Consider the following 16,496-nt stretch of genomic DNA (forward strand, 5'->3'; position numbering starts at 1 on the left):
TTCTTACAGAGAATAGTGAAAATACATCAAACCCACACAATCGACACTAATTGTGGGTAAAGCACCAACCAGAACCGACTGGGCCTGGTTCTAAACAACCACTTGTAAATAAAGTGCCCAAATTGAGGTCATTGATGAGGGCATAACAGAACTTCTGAACATCCCTAGAATATTATTTTTATAAAGAATAATAAAAAATACATCCCCATAATCATTGGACACAATTTCTGGGTAAAAACACGAACCAGAACCGACTGGGCGTGGTTCTAATACAACCACTACTTTAACCGCAAAATGCCTGTTTTGGACACTGTTTGTGGTGGGAAATAGCTCCAGAATCATCCTGGATCATTATTGTTATACAAAATAGTGAAAATACATCCACTCACACAATAAACACAAATTCTGGGTAAAAGCACCAACCAAAACCGACTGGGCCTGTTTCTAAACCACCACTTGTAAATAAAGTGACCAAATGAAAGTAATTCGGGCATAACAGAACTTCTGAACATCGCTAGATGATTACTTCTATACAGAATAGTCAAGTATACATCCCCATCATAATTGGACACAAGTTTCGTATACAAACACCCACCAGAACCGACTGTACCCTGTTATAATGCAGCCACTATTTTGTATCGCAAAATGCATGTTTTGGACACTATTTATGGAGGGAAATAGCCCTGGAACTGTCCTGGATCTTTATTTTTAGACAGAATAGTGAAAATACATCTACCCACACAATGGATACTATATCTGGGTAAAAGCACCAACCAGAACCGACTGGGCCTGGTTCTTAAAAACCACCACTTGTAAATAAAGTACCCAAATTGAGGTCATTGATTCGGGCGTAACAAAACTTCTGAACATCCCTAGATGATTATTTTTATACAGAATAATCAAAAATACATCCTTATCATCATTGGACACAATTTCAGGGTAAAAACACCAACCAGAATCGCCTGGGCCTGGTTCTAATACAACCACTATTTTAATCGCAAAATGCCTGTTTTGGACACTTTTTATGGTGGGAAATAGCTCCAGAATCACCTAGAATGATGCCAATGAAAGACTTACATGGATAGTACGATTTTACACTATATACACAGGAACTATGTGTCTCTGACAGTGCGTTGGCAGCAGGGGGACGTTTCAGTTTTTATTGCCTTAATGTGCTTTTCATGGCCTGATAATCACGTTTTGGCCAAGTATGATAGTTTTCATTGTAACTTAATTTCTATCACTTTGAACGATGCCAAATAAAAAACTTACTTGAATTGGACGATTTTACACTATAGACACAGTAACTGTGTCTCTGACAGTTTGTTTGGCAGCAGGGGAACTTTTCAGTTTTTATTGCCTTAATGTACTTTTCATACCCTGAAAATCACGTTTTGGCCAAGTATGATTGTTTTCATTGTAACTTAATTTTTAGCAATGAGAATGATGCCAAATGAATAACTTACTTGAATTGGACGATTTTACACTATATACACAGTAACTATGTGTCTCTGAGAGTTTTTTTGGCAGCAGGGGAATATGTAAGATTAGACAAAGTATCTTTGCAAATGCTTGTTCATATTGTATAAGTTTTTGTGAGTATAACAGCATTGTAGTCATCCTTACGGCTGACATAGCAGCATAAACACCCAACTGTCTGACTGAATAAACAATCTTAGTCTTGTGATTGGGGTGACATGTCAGCACAAATATTCAACTGTCTGACACTGATCAATTACTTTTTGCCCTGCAAATGACTGAAATGTATCTGTCCAAAGTCCTAGTGACAACTGTCAGTTTTTCCTGTATTTAAGACACACACACTGGTCATTCGACTAGAGTTTCAGGAACATCGCGTTGAACAGGACCCTACTGTAGGAACTCTCACTGTCCACTTTGCAGTCTGGTAATAAACCAATTGGTCCGGGACCAATGAAAGTAGAACAAGAATTAGCAAAGGCATTATAGTCTTGGTCTGTTAATAGAGTCAGGGACTTAACTAAGACAAAGTCAGGGACTTTTGGTCTTTGTGTGTTCAGAGATATTGGGTTAATCACAAAGTGGAGATCAATTTCGGGTAATTTAGAAAATAATTGTTGTTTAAACTATTAAGTAAGTGATTAATATGGGTCAGAAAGCAACAAAAGGGATGGGTTTATTGTCAGACTGCAAAATGAAAATCGGAGAGTTACCGGGACGAGATATCATGGTCCAGCTTGGGCTAAGCCTAGTGGCCACCCAAAATGGCCTCCGACCCAGGGAATTACAGACCAAAAATATCTTCCACACCACCACATCTAACAGCTTCTACTCTCTCGACATTGTCGGGAATGATTCTGCCAAGGTAGCTGAAAGTCTAAGAGAACAGTCTGAAGATATCTGCCCAGCAGCCCCAGGACAGGAACAACAAACATGGCCATTACATGTCACCCTGAAGTTCATGGGAGACCGGACGACAAGTGGTTAAACCAATTCTCACAGTTGCCCACTCAACGAATCATAATTAACCACGTATATGCAACTGACCTAATGGAAAACCCATTGCCCCCCGGACACATTGCCTATGGGGATGGATCATCATCAAAAACCCTGGATGGAGAAAAACAACGTATATGCCGTGGTGACTCAAAAAGACAACCTCAAGACAGGACGACTCCCCGGCGACTGGTCTGCACAAGCCGCAGAAATAGTGGCACTGACAGAGGCATGTAGACTATTCCTAGAACAAGACGTGACGGTGGAAAGACACAGCCCAATCCCTGCTGATTTCCTAAGAGAAATGCAAAATCATGCCCCAGAAAAAGAGAATCTGCAATGGGAAACAAAAGGAGCCACTCAACACAAGAACGGACTCTATGCAGTAGAAAACAAGCCATGCGTCCCACAATCATTGTTTGAAGTAATTGCCAAATTGAGTCATGGGAGGAGCCATGTCTCAACAGAAGGGATGATCAGTACAGTACAACAAACAATGCATGTTCCCAGAGGTCTCCAAACTTACTTCAATTATTTTGCAGAAACTGTCTTAACTGCTGTAGACACAACTCTCAAGGCAATGAACGACCCAAGCATGGAACAAGGCAAACAGGAACATATCCCTTCGAGCTTCTGAACATGGATTTCATCAAACTGAACCAAAGTGCTGGACTCGTCGAACAAACCATTAGAACAGTAAAACTCAGACTCAGAAAAACCATGGAAGATACAGGAAAACCATGGCAAGAATGCCTGAGCCTGGTAGAAACGTACATGAGAATCATTCCAACAGCACAGGGATGCACACCATTTGAGGCAGTGAAAGACAGACCCTTCCACTAACAATGTGGGAAAAAGATCTGGTGGTAGAAGAGAAAGGAGAAACAGAATCCCTCAATAAGTGGTTATGCAAAATGTTCCAAGAAAGAACTGTGATGAATGCAAAATAATCTGCCGACATCTTCTCTGTCTCCCACAGAGGAGGTCCTGTCCCCAGGAGACCTGGTACTCGTCAAGGTGATAAAAAGAAAGTGCTGGTCTTCTCCACGTTGGGACGGACCTCACCGTGTGATTTTGGCCATCATCATCACCGCTCTGTGTTCAACCACATGGGGGGAACGTACCAGAACCTTGGTACACTCCCACTGGAGGAGAATGCCCCACTAGCTGGTTCAGGAAACGATCAGGGGCCCTCAGATCTGCATCCCATTAACCAAGACACCAATCGTCGTTCAAGTACCTTTGCTCAGCCTACAGCTTACTCACTTGGGATTACACAGGACTGACTCCAGTTATTTTTATTGGTACCTACAAGCTCCCAGAGTCTGAAAGGTCTGGCCAGACACCTTGGACCAGGTCCTCCTCCATACAGGCTACAAAACCATCACATGGCCCCTTTCCAAAGAAGCTACCACCATGACCGCGAACTTCACCAAGTTAGCCACCACCATCAAAGATGGTAAACATATGCTAGACCTTACGACCAATATCCAACAAAAAGGCTGCATCAACCTATGCCTCCGACCGGACCGACCAGGAAAAGGCCCCCTCTTTACTATCACCATCCGCACTACTAGTCCAGCCATGGTCCCCAAAGTGATTGGTGTGAACCCCTTCGTACAACCATCTGCCACACGCCTACTCAAAATCCGTCCGGCAGGAACACCTAAGCCTGAGTAGATACACCTTATTCTCGCCCATGTCCAAACACAGGAAGAAAACAACTACAACCCGATGATGAGGAACAGTTGGTACAGATACACCGCACTCACAGCCCGCGCCACAACCAATGAGTTGTTATGTCTGTTCCCTCTTGCCTACTGCCGTAGCCCAACCACAGCTATGGTCCAACCGACAGAACGAAGAACTCGCCAACCTCACCTACAACTGTATCCTGGGTAATCTGAGAGAATCCTTCCAGCAAAGCTCGACCGCCTACATACCATGGTCGCAGTACCATTAGCAGCTACAGTCAATACCGCAACGTATGTCCAGTGCAACAACCGAACAGACTGTTATCCATCCTGTTTCAACTTCAGCGGACCGGATCCGAAGACCCCTTTGGAACAAGTTCACGTCACCAGGTGCGCCGAGATCAGACACATTCCTTCCCAATCATGGACAGTACTGGACCAAATATGGTGGCTCTGCGAATGGCAAGTGTATATGATCATCCCCACCAATACAACTGGGCTCTGTGTCCCTACATCTGCATCCGACCACACGTACGTTCTAACAGCAGACTCGATTCCAACTGTCGACGCCAACCCACATCTACCCACCAGGCGTCAACGACGGAGCTTTGATTTCTTCCCCCATGATTCAGTTTGGGGCTCGGATGTCCCCCTCTAATACAAACAATGGTCAGTCTCCTCCAAAATCATGATGGCGGTGTTCCCCAGGGTAGGAACAGCGAAGAACACCCTACGTCTGGAAACCATTGACTACAGATTCCAGGCCCGACACTAATCAATTACTTGTTTCCCTGCAAATGACTGAAACGTATCTGTCCAAAGTCTTAGGGACAACTGTCAGTTTTGCCTGTATTTAAGACACACTCACTGGTCATTCGACTAGAGTTGCAGTAACATCGCAGTGAACAGGACCCCACTGTAGGAACTCTCACTGTCCACTTTGCAGTCTGGTAATACATATTTTCTATTTAAATTTATCTCACTCTTTCTTAGCCTGCTCCTGAGTTGTATTTTCAGACCTAACAAACATTTCAGTTTTTTTGCCCTAATGTGCGTTTCATGCACTGAAAATCACGTTTTGGCCAAGTATCATAGTTTTCACTATAACTTAACCTAACCCTAACCATAAACCCTAACCCTAACCCTAACCCTAACCCTAACTTCCATCACTTAGAATGATATCAAATGAAAAATCTACTTAATTTGGACGATTATACACTATATACACAGTAACTATGTGTCACTGACAGTTTGTTTCGCAGCGGGGGAACATTTCAGTTTTTATTGCCTTAATGTGCAATTCATGCGCTGAAAATCACGTTTTGGCCAAGTATCATAGTTTTCACTATAACTTAATTTCTAGCACTTAGAATGATGCAAAATGAAAAAGTTACTTGAATTGGACAATTATACACCATATACACAGTAACTATGTGCCTCTGACAGTTTGTTTCGCAGCAGGGGAACATTTCAGTTTTATTGCCTTAACGTGCGTTTCATGCGCTGAAAATCACGTTTTGGCCAAGTATCATAGTTTTCACTATAACTTAATTTCTAGCACTTAGAATGATGCTGAATGCAAAACTTACTTGAATTGGACGATTTTACATTATATACACAGTAACTATGTGCCTCTGACAGTTTGTTTCGCAGCAGGGGAACATTTCAGTTTTTATTGCCTTAACGTGCGTTTCATGCGCTGAAAATCATGTTTTGGCCGAGTATGATAGTTTTCACTATAACTTAATTTCTATCACTTAGAATGATGCTAAATGAAAAACTTACTTGGATTGGACGATAATACACTATATACACAGTAACTATATGTCTCTGACAGTTTGTTTCGCAGCAGGGGAACATTTCAGTTTTTATTGCCTTAACGTGCGTTTCATGCGCTGAAAATCACGTTTTGGCCAAGTATCATAATTTTCCGTATAACTTAATTTCTAGCACTTAAAATGATGCTAAATGCAATACTTACTTGAATTGGATGATTTTACACTATAGACACAGTAACTATATGCCTCTGGCAGTTTGTTTCGCAGCAGGGGAACATTTCAGATTTTATTGCCTTAACGTGCGTTTCATGCGCTGAAAATCACGTTTTGGCCAAGTATCATAATTTTCACTATAACTTAATTTCTATCACTTAGAATGATGCTAAATGCAAAACTTACTTGAATTGGACGATTTTACACTATATACACAGTAACTATGTGCCTCTGACAGTTTGTTTCGCAGCAGGGGAACATTTCAGTTTTTATTGCCTTAACGTGCGTTTCATGCGCGGAAAATCACGTTTTGGCCAAGTATCATAATTTTCACTATAACTTAATTTCTATCACTTAGAATGATGCCAAATGAAAAACTTACTTGAATTGGACAATTATACACTATATACACAGTAACTATGTGTCTTTGACAGTTTGTTTCGCAGCAGGGGAACATTTCAGTTTTTATTGCCTTAACGTGCGTTTCATGCGCTGAAAATCACGTTTTGGCCAAGTATCATAGTTTTCACTATAACTTAATTTCTATCACTTAGAATGATGCTAAATGCAAAACTTATTTGAATTGGACTATTTTACACTATATACACAGTAACTATGTGTCTCTGACAGTTTGTTTCGCAGCAGGGGAACATTTCAGTTTTTATTGCCTTAACGTGCGTTTCATGCGCTGAAAATCATGTTTTGGCCCTGTATGATAGTTTTCACTATAACTTAATTTCTATCACTTAGAATGATGCTAAATGAATGTTAGGTTCATTAATAATTACCTTCGTCCGTAATTATCAATAACTGCAGGCAGACATCTTATTCAATTATTGACATTTAATTAAATAGAAATGGATAACAATGGGTAAAAGCCTCCGAAGGGGAGAGTCAGCAAGTGTCACCTTACAACTTCCGAACGTCTCCTCGAATAGACGTTTTCGTATGCCTCTTATTGCCATGAATCAAAACAATTTACAGAGTTGTTGATCATTCCATCACGAATGAGTAAAAACAACATCTGGGACTACAATAACAATCAAAGTATTTTACCAATAACAAAAACAGGAGACTAGACCTAACAACATTTAGATTAGAGTAATTATACAACTTCCTTGACCTAAGAATCATATAATATAATCATAATCATATAATGGTTACATACAGAAAAACCCGAAGTGCACGGTTACATAACGATAACAGCATTCTTGTTATTGGCCGAATAGCCCTGGCCTCGTCACCAAGGGCCCACCAAATCTCAAGGACCCAGATTGGGTGGATTGTTTGTATAACCATCCTGGAACAGGCCGTCCAGGTTAAAGATGACTTGGCAATACTCGTGACCTCGCAACACTTTGAAAATAGAAAGAGAATGATTTAACAAAGAAATGAATTAATACAAATATATTTATAATAGTAATACAGAATAAACCCAACATTCCCCCGTTTTTATAATATGTATGTTATTAATCATTTTTTAGTAATCACGAATGGAAATGTCGGGTGACTGGGATTTTTCCCGCCTACTCCTTACTCCCATGGCTGGTCTGAAAGAGAAAGAACATAATTATATTCGTCCAATTGGTCCTCGGATTTACCGTACTCCTGGACCTCACTGCTTTCCCCAAACCGTCCCATAAGATACAACTCATGTACTTTAGAATTTGTAGGGGCAATTGCAGTAGTTATAAGTCGGCTTAGCAAGGAGCGCAAACAGGGGATACTACATCACCCACACAATGTTAGGATAGCGGTAATTGTGCCTATAGTCACCACGAAGGATGTAGCCAAATCTTTAGATTTTCCAAAGGTCTTATCCCACCAATCTGACAATGCGGACGTATCTACTCCAGAGTGTTCTTGCATATTGCGGTTCAGTGTTTGCAGGCCAGTAATGGCCCTGGTGAGAGATCCACTGGGTGACGTGTTGTTCGGTATGAAGGTGCAACATTGTTTTCCAAACATTGCACACACGCCCCCTGTTTCAAGGATCATATCCACCGCTATGCGATTCTGGAACGCCATCAGACTGGTAGCTGCCAGTTGTTCCTTCATGCCCACAAATCCCTGTTTAACATAATTTCCAAGTTTTGGACATTGTAATTTAAGTAATTTATTCTATCCACATTTTTGTTTGGGGTGATTAGAAGGAAGATGGACTCCCAACCTGCTGCGATCTGATTAGCCAGCTTATACTCATCTGGTACGCCCCGGGGGATGCCAATCGCATCAATGTATGTTGGATCTCCTTCCCTCCATGCCTCTCGACCATGTCGGGAGGGTCGACCCTTCACCTCCGAATTCTGAGCCGCCAATTGTATCTCCTCCACTGTGGATGGAAAAACAGACACCGGTAAGAGCAGTGAGACCAAAGTACCTAGTCCTGCCGCGTTTCGGCAGGAGTCGTATAATTTATCTACCACCCCGCCACCATAGGCCAGAACGTGGTATCAGGGGTGTAGTTTGTTTTAGAATGCCGGTACACCACGTCTCATTTATCGCCCCCAGCTTCAGACCATGCCCTGTAAGGTTTAAGCAGGTAAAATGATTAAACAGTGGAAAAATTGACTTCCTATTTACTGCGTAACAGGATAAACACTGTTTCAATATTCTTTTTTTCTTGCCAAGTAGGACACGTTTTTTCATTTGTAAAAACACTTTTCCCCAAAAGAATGGTGATTGAGGGAGTTGTTAGATCCCATCGTATTTTCCCTTGTCTGGTAGGTTATCCTAATCCTTTGTAAGATGGTTTAGTCTCAATTGAAACCATATGGAGACGTCAAACCCAATATAAAAGAGTTCCCTATAGTTTTATGGTATTGCTTGCTGAGCAATAATCTTTTCAATTAATATTGGTGTTTCCCGTATTTTATTAAGTCAGAAAGTTTATCTTACCCGTCCCCTCAATGTTTCAATTGAGACCACCCTTTTACCAAAGTAGCTCCACCTAGTGCTTGTCCTCTTTACACTCCATTAACAGCGCCCAATTATCCCCCGTTTGGGAAATCCCTGTTTCAGAAGTAAATTTCACAGGTTAATATGTCAGTCCGAGCTTTCCAATCTTGACCAATTTCTGCAACAAGGCTTTTCCCAATCTTCAATGTTTTGCTGTTAATGTACCACACATATTTCCCACCATAGATTGACCCCTTGTATGGCAACCGGGACGTCCCCGAGTCCAAATATATATTTTCAATTTGGAAATTTGATTTAGTAGGTAATGTTAATTAAATGTAAATGTGTATGTTTCTCGGTTTACCCTCCCGTAAGAAGGTGTATCCTCAATTGAAACGCCTCCGCCTTTTTCTCCAACTGGAGAAAACAACCCTACTGTGGAAAGGAATAGAATCACAATCATCATTAATCTCCTTGCCTCAAAAGCAATAATTGTTTTCAACATGACTTTTTGTCTTTGTTTAGGCATTTTTCCTCTTGAAACGTTTCAATTTAGACAACCTTCTTACTGTGGGAAAGGTGCATCCGTGTCCCCTTTCAGTAACAAGGACCCTCCCACTTTGCGTTGCTCCAATGTTTCTTCTTTTATGCTGCGTATCAGCATCCAGTCTTCAAGAATCACCGTCGCTTCGTCCGTTTCCTGTTGAGAAGCAACATCTCCCTCTGATAGTCTAAATTTGGTGTGTGCGTTTTTTTCTCTGATAGATTCGCCTCATCATCCAATTGTCATTGTGTAGTGAATAATAACAATTTGTAAGGTCTACCAAACAGGACTTCATATAAGGTCCGCCAATTGTGGATGGTAGACAACTATTATTTTAACAAAATGGGAGCCATTATCACTATAAATAGTTTCTGGAATTCCATATCGTGGAATGATATCTATATGATCTAATAAAATAAAATCTATATGTATTTTTTGAGATGGATATGTGGGTATGCATATAGATTTAAACCATAAGCCTTGTAGTGTCGTTGTAGCAAGGCCACCTCCCCCTTGTCGAGACATAGGACTTCCCTTGAATCAAGCCCAAATTATTTTCTTTATTGATCTTTTATTGATAGATTATGTCTCGGTGGTCTGCCAATCAAAAAACACAAAAAGACAAACTATCATTCACGCTCACACTCATAAAAAGAAGAATTTAGTGTGTTCAACCAGTCTAGCATCCATAATTTCATTTTGTGGGAGTAAACTGGAGTACCCGGAGAAAATCCACAAATTCTCGAGGACGCCATGAATACCCCACATTCCGGAAGGTCTGGATCCACCCCGCATTCATTAGTAGATCCTTTAATATACACACCCCCACTCTAGCATTTTAACCGTTTGTAAAAAATTACCTTCAAGTTTCACACAAAGTTATATCCTTTTTAATGCTACCAGTTTAGCTGTTTGTTCCCCGAATTGAGGTGGCAATAGTTTCACATCTAAGGTTTTTATTTTCACAGCCGCCATGACCTAATGGCCCCCTATCAGGTTTTTGGAAAATCCCAAAATGCCAATCACCTTTTAATGCGGCCATCCAATTTTGTTTCCACTTTTTTTTTTTCCAGGTGATAAAATAATCTCCCCCATTTGTAAAACAAATTCATCCACGCCTAATTTATACAACATGACGCCTATGGCCTTTATTACGTCGCCTTGACTCCAAATTCTATGAACCAAGATAACACGCCGAATTTGTAAGCGAATTTCGCCCATCCCATTTTGTTCATAGACAACCCATCTACCTAAAGCGTCACTTGTTTCAAAACATGAAAGGCCCCACTAGAATTTGTGCATCCAGCGCCAAATAGAGCCTATTTACACATTTTTTCTCAAATTTGTTTTAGATATGGGTCCCCAATTTCCCGAAATTTCCCAGAATTCATGTACTACCACATCCTGTCAAAAACCCAAAACGACTAACATAACCTGTTTCTAAGCCAGATTCTGGAATTTGGAGAATTTCTCCTTTCCCGCCCTTATCTAAGCTTGTTATTGCCACTCGTTATCACTGTAACATTCAGGCGTATTAACCCCATCGTTGCTAAAGTTCTCACCAATTTGCATGCCCTTAAAGCTGTAAAAAGCAACGTTATTTGGTTGTATCAATTGACCAATGCTTATCCAATCCGTAATATCCTTAAAGTCATCAATATGACCTGTGACAAAGCATATTTCCTCCCGCCAGGACAACAGACAATGTTCTTTCAAGTGCACTTTGAAAAACATTCCATGTTACTCCATTCTTAGGGAAAATATGCTCATCCTAAACCAATTATTTTATCTACAATTCACCTAATTATTTGGATGAATGCCATGAATTTTATCATGCCACTATTGCATTGTAAATTTCCCATCTGATGTCGTTAACAGCCAAATAATTCAATACCTACTATATACTTTGTAAATCACCTCATATGATGTTTACTTAAGATAAGAGTCATTTCCCATAGCCTGTTACCAAAACAAAAATCTACAACAATTAAATTAGAGAAATCAACCTTTTGTTAGGCAATTCCTAATTACAAACTTTAATGTTTTAAAAACCTTATTGTCACCAATATACCATAATATTGTAAATTTTGTCATCCTGGCCTTTTTTTTTTAACCAGCCAACTTCCTGGATTAAAGTATTTTGAACAATCAAAATATTCTGAAATAGTATTAATATTATTTTATCCTCCAAAAGCTAGTTTCCTTTAACTAAGAGCCCTTTGAAATCCACAATTGCTCAAAAATGACTATTTTGGTCTATTCCCAAATCCAAAGCTTTTTACCAAAATCAACCTTTTACTAGACAGATTTTCTATCCTCTTAATATACATTTCATTTTAAAACCCAAAAAATGAATGTGAAAGCATTCGCATAACCTTGCATTTCTTGCAGACCATGTATTGTTCTTATTCTGAAAAGTCCAAACAGAAAACGCCATAAGCCGTTAACTATGACCTCCACTCTTGCTGCGAAAACAGCATTGTTATCTTATGTTTACAAACCAGCTTTTTCCCTGTGCCCAAATATAACGCTTTTTAGAGAAGACAACCATTAAACAGTCAAATTAACCCCTCTTCCGATATTCAACTACATCACAATATTTTTCCAAGACCCCATATATCCAGAATATGTATGCTGCAAGCACAACAATATGGCAAAAACCCATTTTCTGCCCTCAAGTTTGCTTCAGCACCCCCAAGGCCAATTATTATTATTATTATAATGTCTTCACGGAAGGGATCACAAAATTTTAGTCGTTTACACGGTCCGAACGCTCCCGAAAGCCCAACACAGTTAAATCGTCTGCCCCGCGGCCCACATGTTTCACTCCCATCTAATCAGCAGCCGCTGCACCAGAACGCTTCTCCCGCAGTCGACACATTATTTGGCAAGTCTAGAGCATAATAAAAACACAGGTGACATTCCCTGCTAAACATTTAAATGATCATTTTGTATATATTCTTTTGTCTTTTTAAACACCATCTTCCCGCTAGCGGACGGGATCAAAAACCAAGCTGCAATAAGCCATCACATTGCTGTAAATTGACAGTACATATAGGTTATATTAACAAAGCACCACCAGCACTTGGAAATAACCATTCTAATTGTTGTTATACAAGCCCCAGCATCACAAAAAAACCCAATTTATTGTAATCACAAAACGTCATACCCGGATTAACCAAATCAAATACCAGTGTCCCCATTAATTTTCTAGCTCCCTTTATTTTTGTTAAACTTCCTCCGCGCCCGTCACCTATCTCGGTAAATATTTTCCCCGTCAGCCGAGGAGGCCCCGCTATTTTTCCTTACCAAACAGTACTTTCCCGCCGCCACAGTCTTAAATAGATCCCCGTTATCCGAGGGAGCCCCCACTATTTTCCAAAATAGTATTTTTAACTTCTCCCCGGCCTTATTTCGCCATTAGTGTCTGTGGAACAAGCTGTTACACTTTTATCCACGCACATATTATTTATATATGTATATTACCTCTATGCATTAGTGCATATATTATCCTGCATTTTATGCATTTTAAGCTGGCCAGCAAACCCATATTTATTTATCCATAAATATAGCTGTGTAATATTTTTAAAGCGCTTTGTCTTTCCAATTTTTTCCAATCCTTACAAGTTAGACGTATTTTTTTGGATCGTCATCCAAACCCGCCTTACAACACGTGTTTCCCATATTTTACTTTTTTGTAGTGAGTTCGTGTGCCTCACACAGTTAACTTTATTATATTTATTATTATTATTATTATTACCTCTTCGACTGTATTTCCTAGGCTTGTCTTAATTTTACTGCAGAAACCACACAAACACCATACAACATTTACAACATATTCGTGCCTACCCTTGAGACACAGGACACTTTCCAGCCCCAACATTGTACCTCCAGTACAATATATTCGTGCCTACCCCTGAGACACAGGACACTTTCCAGCAAAGTGCCCCACCGTACCTGCCATTGACTAGTATAAACACAGGGTTTTGTCGCCGTCACCCAGGACACGAAACCAGCCCACAATGGACCTCACATACAATGTCCCTTTAACGCATTTGGAAACACCGTCACAACATGCAGACACTAATGTGGACTTACCCGAGATCCATCAGATGTCTCCCTCCAGCAGGAAAAGTCTTCAACCGCCGAGAATCCAGGCGCCCCCGTCGAAAACTCCGGCCCACCAAGGGTTTTGAAGACGCCGTGCGCACGGTCACTTACCAGATGTCGAACAGCAGCGCCTGGGTTCTCGCTCCGGTATATTGACCTCCATGGCTCAGAAGGACCAAAATGTTAGGTTCATTAATAATTATCTTCGTCCGTAATTATCAATAACTGCAGGCAGACATCTTATTCAATTATTGACATTTAATTAAATAGAAATGGATAACAATGGGTAAAAGCCTCCGAAGGGGAGAGTCAGCAAGTGTCACCTTACAACTTCCGAACGTCTCCTCGAATAGACGTTTTCGTACGCCTCTTATTGCCATGAATCAAAACAATTTACAGAGTTGTTGATCATTCCATCATGTATGAGTAAAAACAACATCTGGGACTACAATAACAATCAAAGTATTTTACCAATAACAAAAACAGGAGACTAGACCTAACAACATTTAGATTAGAGTAATTATACAACTTCCTTGACCTAAGAATCATATAATATAATCATAATCATATAATTGTTACATACAGAAAAACCCGAAGTGCACGGTTACATAACGATAACAGCATTCTTGTTATTGGCCGAATAGCCCTGGCCTCGTCACCAAGGGCCCACCAAATCTCAAGGACCCAGATTGGGTGGATTGTTTGTATAACCATCCTGGAACAGGCCGTCTAGGTTAAAGATGACTTGGCAATACTCGTGACCTCGCAACACTTTGGAAATAGAAAGAGAATGATTTAACAAAGAAATGAATTAATACAAATATATTTATAATAGTAATACAGAATAAACCCAACAATGAAAAACTTACTTCAATTGGACGATAATACACTATATACACAGTAACTATATGTCTGTGACAGTTTGTTTCGCAGCAGGGGAACATTTCAGTTTTTATTGCCTTAACGTGCGTTTCATGCGCTGAAAATCACGTTTTGGCCAAGTATCATAATTTTCACTGTAACTTAATTTCTATCACTTAGAATGATGCCAAATGAAAAACTTACTTGAATTGGACAATTATACACTATATACACAGTAACTATGTGTCTCTGACAGTTTGTTTCGCAGCAGGGGAACATTTCAGTTTTTATTGCCTTAACGTGCGTTTCATGCGCTGAAAATCACGCTTTGGCCAAGTATCATAGTTTTCACTATAACTTAATTTCTATTACTTAGAATGATGCTAAATGCAAAACTTACTTGAATTGGACGATTTTACACTATATACACAGTAACTATGTGTCTCTGACAGTTTGTTTGGCAGCAGGAGAACATTTCAGTTTTTATTGCCTGAATGTGCTTTTCATGCGCTGAAAATCATGTTTTGGCCAGGTATCATAGTTTTCATTATAACTTAATATCTAGCCATTAGAATAACGCCAAATGAAAAACTTATTAAATTATAAAATTTGATGATATTACACTATGTATAGAGAGACATTTGTGTCTCTGACCGTTTTACACAGTTTTTCAAGTTATGACTCCAGACTCTTAATTTACAATTCTGCCTTTATGGATACATTGCATCACCACCCCCTGAGTGGATCACTTACCTCTCACTGTCTTTCAATTACCTTCCTTCAGCATGTAGGTGTCAGATCACCTTGTACCTAATGTCTATTCATATTACCTCACCCGAAGTTATTACACAGAAGGGATTGTGTTGTGTTACCCCAAGTTTAGAGTCTCAACGGATGTGGGAAACTTACAGCGTCTGTCTGCCAGAGAGCAGCAGCTGGAACCGATTGTGAGCAGGGTGGCATGGGTCCCTGATCATGTCCCTGGCTCTGCTGAGGTAACGAGGGCTGGCAATGTCTTCCAGTGAGGACAGAGTAGCCGACGATCTTCTGCGTAGTGGGGATACCTTTCTAAATAGCCTTTTTGTCTGCTGACGTTCTTTCCGCGTACCACCAAATGTGCTTTTTATGAGCTGATAAGCACATTTTGGTCGAATATGAAAGTTTCCAAGTGTGCACTTGACCCTGGATGACCTGGAGAGTGACAGTTACTCCTGAAGTTGAACCTTTTTTCATCGCACAATTCAAGGAAACAATTGCAAACCCTGTTAGCCAGCCTTTCTTACATTTCGCGAGGCGAACAAACAATTGCAAGGCCAACTAGTTAGTCTTTCTTACATTCCACGATCTTTTAATTCAATTGTAAAACCAGTTTGGCTAGTCTACCTTGCATTCTACGATCTTATCAAACAAAGGTAAAACCAGTATGACCACATGGTGCGACAAGAATAAACAGTTATTAAGCCAGTTAGCCAGTTCATCCCACAATTCCCTCCTTTTGTGTCTGTGAAAATATCGAAATATTGAAATGGCTGTTTCCATGAGCCAGAGAAGAACCAGTCAAGCCATCCTCGTTGTGGGACCGAATCTCCGGTCACAGCTCTCTGCATGTTCCTAATAGCCTGCAGGGCATCATGGACCGAGCAGGACATGCCGGCAGGGATGAAGGGGCAGCACGAGTCTCCCACCATGGCACACACACAGCCCCGCTGGGTGGCCACTCCGTCAAGAGCAGGGCAGCCCTGGAAAATCACCTGGGCCATGGCGGCTACCCAGCATGACTGATGCGCCGACACAGGCCCGGAACCTGCCTTCAATGGTCTTCAAATGCAGGGCGTTCCTTGCCGCTCCCACTCAAGTGAACTGAGCCATTACGATTTTGGATGAGACTGACCAGTATTTGTGTTTGAGGGACACATCCGAGCC

This window comes from Stigmatopora nigra, chromosome 11, assembly GCF_051989575.1.
Source record: "Stigmatopora nigra isolate UIUO_SnigA chromosome 11, RoL_Snig_1.1, whole genome shotgun sequence".
NCBI classification, from domain to species: domain Eukaryota; kingdom Metazoa; phylum Chordata; class Actinopteri; order Syngnathiformes; family Syngnathidae; genus Stigmatopora; species Stigmatopora nigra.